The following is a 9,141-nucleotide window of genomic DNA, read 5'->3' as shown; positions in this document are numbered from 1 at the left end:
CTAATTTCAGTGTCTTATAAAGAAATTCTTGTGATTTATGTTTTTAATCTTATTTATTATTATGCATATAGTGTCATGAAAATATTCTAATTGCGATTTAGTCATCAAACTGAAGCACTCAAAAAATTCAAACGCAAAAGAATTAGAACAATTTCCTTTCAGAGGTTGATGAAGTGACTCTAAGAGTTAAAGTATATGTTTAGCGTGTGCCAGGATTTGGTTTGATCTCCGGCCTCATGTATGCCTCCTCCCTCTGCTCGCACACTGCAGTAGCCCCAGTGCACCACTGGGTGTGGCCACTCACAGTTATTAGAGGAAAACATCTAGTTTTCAGTCACATTCCTGCACATAATTTTGTGCTGCACATATTTTGCAAGAGTTTCCACTTTTTACAAAAGAACTATTATTTTGGGGAAGAGAAGTTACTTCTGCAACGTTAAGGGATCCAACAGCACTCTAATGGCTTGGCTCATACACAGTGGTACTTAGGGGCCACTGAGCCACACTAAGCAGTGTTTAGGAGAGCCACACATGTCAGAGATCAAACTCAGGGCCTCACACGTGAAAGTATTCAACCACTTGAGCTACATCCCCATCACCCTATTTTTCTTTACTTCTAGTTTTATCATACACTGTCTTATATTTGCTTACTTGTGACAACTAGCAATTTTAAAGTAATATGTTATTCCTGGTGTTATGTGAAGGATTTTGTATGTATTTTCTCCATTAATCCTAAAAGCAAATCTCAAACAGTTGACTTGATCATTTGGTTTCAAGTGAAAGATGAGACCTAGGAATTAAGTTCAAAGCTAATATAAAGGGGCTGAATTTATGACCCAAGTTGCACTGACTTGAACATTTTTCATTTTAACCACTACATTTTCATAATGTTCAGGAAACTGCATGGATTTAGAAGATTCCACATTGACATCTGATTATGTTCCAAATCATCAACACTTGGTAGGAAAAGCAATGATTCAATGGCTAAAGAATTCCTGCTAAGGCAATGGCACGTTGAGCAGGCTCCAATTCTGCTGTTTCTCCTGCAGCCTTCCCTAAGTCCTGAATACTTAAGGAAGAGGTGAGATTCTGTGTAGTCTACTTTGGAAAGGATCACAGAAGGGGGCATTGCATTATTAGGTTAGGTTTGTGATGGTCATCTACTTTGTCATCACTTTACCAGTTGAGTAAGACAGTCAGACTATGAGAGAAAATGCAAGAACACACAGGAAGGCAGTTCTTAGTCTTTCATTTCTTGGTGACCTTTCATGGTATGCTGTGGGAAAACAATCCTGAAGTTACAATGACTCCTCAGACAAAGATGTTTTAGTTATCTCCTGCTAAGTAACCATGATTGAGAATGACAAATGCTGTGAGTTTTTGGGCAATTTTCCTAAGTCTTCATGAGAAAATCAGTGACTTTCCCCCCAATTTATTATATATGAGAAGTATTTGATATGGTTAGAGGTAGAAATATGTAGATGGATAACATTTAAGAAATCTAATTGAGTTATAAAATGTTCCATTTTTACAGTGTTTCTTTAGACAGAAACTCTGGTCACATTCATTTCCTCTTTCTAACTATCACAATGAACTTTGAAGGCTTGCATTCTTTTCAGATTCGTTCATTCATCATCAACTATGAATTACATTCCTATTTTGTGCTGAGCACTGACAATGCAGTAGAAAACAAGGAAGACAGGGCTTGCTTTTATTCCTGTGAAGTTTGAATTCTACACAGATTGCAGGCAATAAAAATGAATTGATACTAAGTAATTACATAAGGTAAAATGGAAGAGTTTTAAAAGCAGTATAGAGAATACAAATGGGTCCCTCTGGGGAGAGCCTGACAGGGACTTTACACAGGGTAGTCAAGTGTCTTGGAACATGACCATTATGACCTGAACCCTAAAATACAAGTATATGAGGGAACAAAAGTTCTTCATTAATGGTGAACTTGAGACTAAGAGATCAATGCTCCTACAACTGGCTTATCTAGAATATCCCTTAATCTTAAGTTTGTGATTTCTCTCCACTATGTACATAAAATAGTGGAAATGGAGGAATACATGAACAACATTCATCACTACCTCTATGCTGTGGGGGAGTGCAAATGCAAATGATTAATTTAGATAACTCAATGTTTATTGGTTTTAAGATTGCCTTTAAATGAAAAATAAAATGGCAGCTTGAACATTAGGTGTAGTCTAACTTACATGGATACTAGATAATTAAAGTATTTAGTCCTTTCCCAAATATAGATCAACAGAATTTCAAAGTAATTTATTTTGGCAGAATAATACAATGACTACAGCTTGAAAGAGTATCTTATAATTCATGATCATAAAAACAAGTTATATATGAAGGCAAGTAGCATCTTAATTTAATCCATTCCTCAGAATGAAATAAATGAATACCAGTATAGATGCACATCTTTATTATTTTATACTTGGTATACATATATGTTTATATGTATAAAGTTTTTAAACAAAAGTTTTTTTAAGAGACTCTTCTTATTCTTTGTCAGAAAAAGCCAAATAATACATGCATGCTAGATTAATTTGATACTGGAACATGAAAATTTTACTCAAGAACTGATTAAAAAATGTCATGGCTAAAAAAAGTAAAATAAGTGACACATTAATCAAAAACTTTAATTCCTTTTATATTAATGTTAATTCATAACCATGTAATCAATCATTTAAGATATACTTCAGTTACCTGGAAAAATAAATTCTGTTTCTTAAGTAGTTAATTCCTATTCCTCCCTTTCTGGCTCCGGAACACTACTAATTTCCTTCATTTCTTTATAGATGTGCCTATTCTGGAAATCTCTTCTGGATGAAACCATATATTACATGATCTATTGCATCTAGCCTCTTCCACTTAGCATGTTTTCAAGACTCATTTGTTCTGCAGTAGGTATCAATAGCTTATTTTCATTGCTGAATAATATTCCATTATGTTGGATGTTCCACCTTAATTTATTCATAGGTTGGTAGGCATTTGAGATGCTTATTTGGGGCTATAAATAATGATGACAGGAATTGTTTGTTCTGGAGTTGCATGTATCACAACTAGGAGTGTGAAATTTCCTTCTTACTTTCCTCCCTCACATCCCTCACAGTGCTCTTGAGGCACTCCTACTCCTCTGTGTTTATCTTTAACTTCTCCTCTATGCTCCACTTCTCCTATCTGTTAATCACCTATATCTCTAAATCAGACCCTGTGACTTGTAAGGTCAGATCCTTCTAAGTACTCTGGATTTTGTATTTGTAAGTGAAATAATTGCTTTTCTCTTTCCCTTATGTTCTTTGCATAGTTCACTAAAGTCCTTTTTGTATAGACATAGGAAGACAGTTGATGCTATTCTTTTGTAACTTCGGAGTTAATTGACTCCAAAAACCATTTACTCATGGACATCTATCATATTTACTTGAGTTAAGCCTTAGTTGCCCTTAGTTACTAGCACCCCAAAATCAGGGTCCTGAGGAAGGGACTGGATGAACCCAGGGCAAGCTGTAAGCTACTCTGGGATTAAAATGGGACAGGCCAAGTGCCATAAAACTTATAATAAGTTAAGAACACAGTCATGGAGAAATTCTCTCATAACCCAAAGAGAAGTGACTGGACAAGGACCCTGCAGGGATAGGAAGGACTTATCTGGCCCAAGGACTGTAGTCTGGGATCTATAGTGAGATGTCCCCAGAAGAACCACCTTTTAAGCCTAGTATAATGTTACCATGTCCATACAAAATGACTAATATTATTAAGGGGTAAATTTAAGATGACCGTTTAAATGTATATGGACTAAGGAAAGGAGAAACGTGTCCTTGAGCGGAGGAGATCTTTGTCTTAGAGCTTCCCCAGAAGGTAGGACTTTCCACATGTTGCTTGTGCTATCTGACCCAGGTGTAGTTGTTAACCCCAAACTGGGTGGTTGGCTCTTAGACTAAGGCTTTGAGATGGGGTATGGAGTCATGAGGGACATGAGGAGACAGGAATGAGGGCCAGTGTGAGGAATGGGCACACAGTGAGATTGGAATAGGCGCCCAGGGAGAATGGAAACAATGGTGGGACAGAGATTAGAATAAAGGTCAACTCATCACCAGTCAGCTTGGCACCCTTTTTCTCCTTCTTTCATCCATCACCATTGGCTATCCAGGGCAGGAAAATGGTCTGACCACCAAATACACGTGACAAGAGCACCACAATTACTTTTTGAACACAGAATTCCTAAATAAAAGTATTTAGCCTCACACACGTGAAGAATGATGGTGATAATTTGTGCACATTTTTGTATGTGTGCATGTAGGTTCTCTTCTCTTGAGTATATGTGGAGTGGGATTGCTAAATCCTACAGTATCTTTTTTTTTTTTTTTTGCTTTTTGGGTCACACCCGGCAATGCACAGGGGTCATTCCTGGCTCATGCACTCAGGAATTAGCCCTGGCGGTGCTCAGGGGACCATATGGGATGCTGGGATTCGAACCCGGGTCGGCCGCGTGCAAGGCAAACGCCCTACCCGCTGTGCTATCACTCCAGCCCCTAAATCCTACAGTATCTTTTTTTAAATTATTTTTATTTTTAAAATTTTTTCTTTCTTTATTTTTTAATAAGTGAGTCACCGTGAGGGTACAGTTACACATTTAACTATCTTCGTGCTTGTGTTTCCTTCATACAATGTTCGAGAACCCATCCCTCCACTAGTGTCCATTCTCCACCACCAATGAACCCAGTATCCCTCCCACCTCCCAATCCCATCCCCCCCGCCTACCCCACCCAGCCTCTGTGGCAGGGTATTCCATTTTGTTCTCTTTCCTTTTGGGTGTTGTGGGTTGCGATAGGGGTATTGAGTGGCCATCATGTTCAGTCTCTAGTCTACTTTCAGCACGCTTCTCTCTTCTCGCATGGGGTCCCCAACCACATTTTACTGGGTGTTCCCTTCTCTATCTGGGCTTCCTTTCCCCCAGCATGTGATGCCAGCTTCCAAGCCATGGAGCCAACCTCCTTGTATTATATACTACTATTCTTGGGTGTTAGTCTCCTACACTGTTATTTTATATTCCACAGATGAGTGCAATCTTTCTATGTCTGTTCCTCTCTTTCTGATTCATTTCACTTAGCATGATACTTTCCATGTTGATCCACTTATGTGCAAAGTTCATGACTTCATCTTTTCTAAAGCTGCATAGTATTCCATTGTATAGATGTAACAAAATTTCTTTAGCCAGTCATCTGCTCTCGGGCACTCGGGCTTTTTCCAGATTCTGGCTATTGTAAACAGTGCCGCAATGAACATATAAGTGCAGATGTCATTTTGACTATACCTTTTTGTTTCTCCAGGATATATTCCCAGCAGTGGTATTTCTGGATCAAATGGAAGCTCAATTTCTAATTTTTTGAGAATTGTCCATATTGTTTTCCAAAAGTGCTGAACCAGTCTGCCAGCAGTGTAGAAGGGTCCCTTTCTCCCCACATCCTCTCCAACAGTGGTTGCTTCTATTCTTTTGGATGTGTACCATTCTCTGTGGTGTGAGGTGGTATCTCATAGTTGTTTTGATCTGCATCTCCCTGATGATTAGTGATGCAGAGCATTTTTTCATGTGCCTTTTGGCCATTCGTATCTCTTCCTTAGAAATGTTTCTGTTCATTTCATCGCCCTATTTTCTGATGGGGTTGGATGTTTTCTTCTTGTAGAGTTCAGTCAGTCCTTTATATACCCTTGATATCAACCCCTTATAGGATGGGTATTGGGTGAATATCCTTTCCCATTCTGTAGATTGCCTTTGTATTTTGGTCACTGTACCTTAATCCATCATATCAACAAAAGTAAAGATAAAAACCATATGATCATACGAATATATGCAGAGAAAGTATTTGACAAGATCCAATATCCATTCATGGTGAAAACTCTCACTAAAATGGGTTTTGGAGGAACTTTCCTCAAGATAGTCAAAGCCATCTACACAAACCTATGGCAAGTGTTATCCTCAATGGGGAAGAGCTAAGGGCCTTTCCTCTAAGATCAGGGACAAGACAAGGATGCCCACTCTCACCACTGCTGTTCAACATAGTACTGGAAGTACTTGCAATAGCTGTTAGGCAAAAAATATATATATTAAGGGCATCTAGGTAGGAAAAGAAGAAATCAAAACTCTCACTATTTGCAGACAATATGATATCTAGAGAAGCCTACAACCTCTACTAAGAAATTCTTAGAAACAATAGACTTGTACAGTAAAGTCGCAGGCTATAAAATCAATATCCAAAAATCCATGGCCTTCCTATTTGCAAGCAATTAGACAGAGGAAAGAGACATGAAAAAAGTAATCCCATTCACAATCGTGCCCCAGAAAATCAAGTACCTTAGAATCAGCTTAACTAAAGAAGTAAAGGACCTCTACAAAGAAAACTATAAAATGCTACTCCTTGGAATAAAAGAGGACATGAGGATATGGGAACATATCACCTGCTCATGGATAGGGAGAATCAACATTGTCAAAATGGCAATACTCCACAAAGAATTATACAGATTCAACGTGATCTCTATAAAAATACCCATGAAATTCTCCAAAGAAATGGATCAAGCAATCCTGAAATTCATATGGAACAACAAATGCCCACTGATAGCTTAAAACAATTCTTGGGAAAAAGATGATGGGAGGCATCACCCTCCCCAACCTTAAACTTTACTACAAAGGGTAACAGTTAAAACAGCATGGGATTGGAACAAAGGCAGACCTGCAGACCAGTGGAACAGGGTGGAATATCCCTACACACAACCTCAAATGTATGATCATCTACTCTTTGATAAGGGAGCAAGAAATGTGAAGTGGAACAAGGAAAGTCTCTTTAACAAATAGTGCTTGCATAACTGGACAACCACATGCAAAAGAATGGGCTTAGACCTCGACCTGATACCATGCACAAAAATCAGATCAAAGCGGATTATAGATCTAAACATCAGACCACAATCCATAAGGTATATCGACAAGGTCAGCAAAACCCTCCTTATATTGAAGCTACAGGTATCTTCAAAGATGACACGCAACTGACCAACCAAGTGGAAACAGAGATAAACAAATGGGACTTTGTTAAACTAAGAAGCTTCATACAGTATATTTAACATTTTTAGAAAATTGCTGAACTTACTGTGCAGTGGACTGAAGCCATAGCACAATGGGTATGGCATTTGCCTTGCATGTGGCTGACCCATATTTGATTCCTCCGTCCCACTTTGAGAGTATCACTACGGCAAGTTACTTAGAGTATCCCGTTTGCACGGCAGAGCCTGGCAAGCTACCCGTGGCACATTTGATATGCCAAAAACAGTAACAACAAGTCTCACAATGGAAACATTACTGGTGCCCACTTGAGCAAATCGATGAACAACGGGATGACATTGCCACAGTGACAGTGCCACTGTAGAGCAGCTACACCAGTAATCTATGAAAAACCCATTTTTAACACTCACCAAAACTTATTATTTTATTTCCTTTCTTAAAAACTACAGACATCCCATGGGTATCTTACTCTATAGGAACTAATCTCTCCATGTGGTTTTCATTTCCCTAGTGACTATTACCATGAAAGTGAATTTGTTCCTAGGTGGTTTTTTGAGTAGTATATGAAAGATTTGCAAACCCAACTCTAAATGCTTATGAAGTTAGAGATGTCCCTTTGAAGTCCCTGATTGTCCATGCCCTGGCCTCACACTGACTTGCTGATTCCATGCTATTTTCCCATGTGTGTGGGCCCTTGACTTCATATTGTCTGGCTGATGCTCTGAGGTCTGAGGCTGGCCCCATGGGGCTTCTCCCTCAAGGCCCTGCATCTTCACTGTCATTAGCTCTCTGGCCATAAGACTTCTGTCCTTCAGCCACTCTGTGGTAAGAGTGTGGAGTCAGAGAGAGGAAATGCAAAGCTGGTGGTGGGTGGGGGGCTTTTACCTCTATTTTTACCCCAGCCATTGCATTATCTATTTTGACTGGCAAGAGTTCAAGTGACCATTGAAATTCACTAGATTACCTTCCTCCACTCCAGGGATGGGGCAAAGGTCCATGACTTTCTACTGACAAGTGGGCACTGATTTCTCCAGATGCCGGCGGGATCCCACTCCTGTTTCCTGACAAAAATGCAGTAGAGGAGTCAGATATGAGTAAGCCAGGTTTCAGGAGGCCTGGAAAGTTCCAGGGCTCTGCAGAGAGGTCAGGGGTATTAAGACACCTGATAAACTCTCCTAGGACTGTTGGATGGTGGAACAATGGACGAGGTGTTTCCTCTATAAAGAGATCCCTCACACGTGGGCAAGGGAAAACCTGAGCATAGAAAGGAGAGAGGCAGAACTGGTCTGGGTTGAGGCTCAGCACCATAAATGGTCCCCCAGACACTACCAGAAGTGACTCCTGAGCACAGAGCTAGGATTACATCCTGAAAAGCTTGTACTCCATCTTCTCCCTCCTCCCCACCAACTAAATTAAATTTAAAAAGAATGATAGTAGGAATATTGGAGTTGTTTGCAAGTCTAAGAAATTAACTTGCACAGCTAACTGGAAGCTTAGAAGAAGCTTCTAGATAGTGCGCTTGATAAGAAGCACACGCAGATGCAAAGGTCCCTGCAGCCTGGAGCTGGGGGGCTATGCCCCGAACATCCTCTAGTTGGTTAATTTTGAGCACTGAGAGGCTGAAGGAACCAGGAGCTAAGGGTAGTATTGTCCCTCCCAGTTAACACTTCAAAGGAAGGGACCCAAGTGACAGACACCACAGCTGTGGGACACACATTTGACACAGAGCCAGGAGATTTTCCCCATCCAGAACTGACCCTCCCTCTTGCACACTGTAAAATTAAAAGTTACACACTCCTCCCAGGAGACAGAGCCAAAGTCCTTCTGGAAACCTGAAGTTTATGGCCTCGTCTACAGGGAGGTTAGAGACTACTTTAGGCCTGGAAGTGGCTGAAAGCAAATGTTTTCCCTTGAACTTTTCCTCCATTTTTATGGGACAGATGACAAAGCCCTGTCTGAAGCTTTCGTCTAGTTTAGAACCAAGAACCCTTTTCCTTGGGGCCACTTTTCACGAGTGGCCAGAAATCAGCAGGCCCATCACTGCTCATGGGAAGCTGCTTGCTGACACTGCTGTC

Source organism: Sorex araneus, chromosome 1 (assembly GCF_027595985.1).
Source record: "Sorex araneus isolate mSorAra2 chromosome 1, mSorAra2.pri, whole genome shotgun sequence".
Lineage (NCBI taxonomy): Eukaryota > Metazoa > Chordata > Mammalia > Eulipotyphla > Soricidae > Sorex > Sorex araneus.
The sequence above is the reverse complement of the archived record's forward strand: the minus strand, read 5'-3'. Positions refer to the sequence as shown.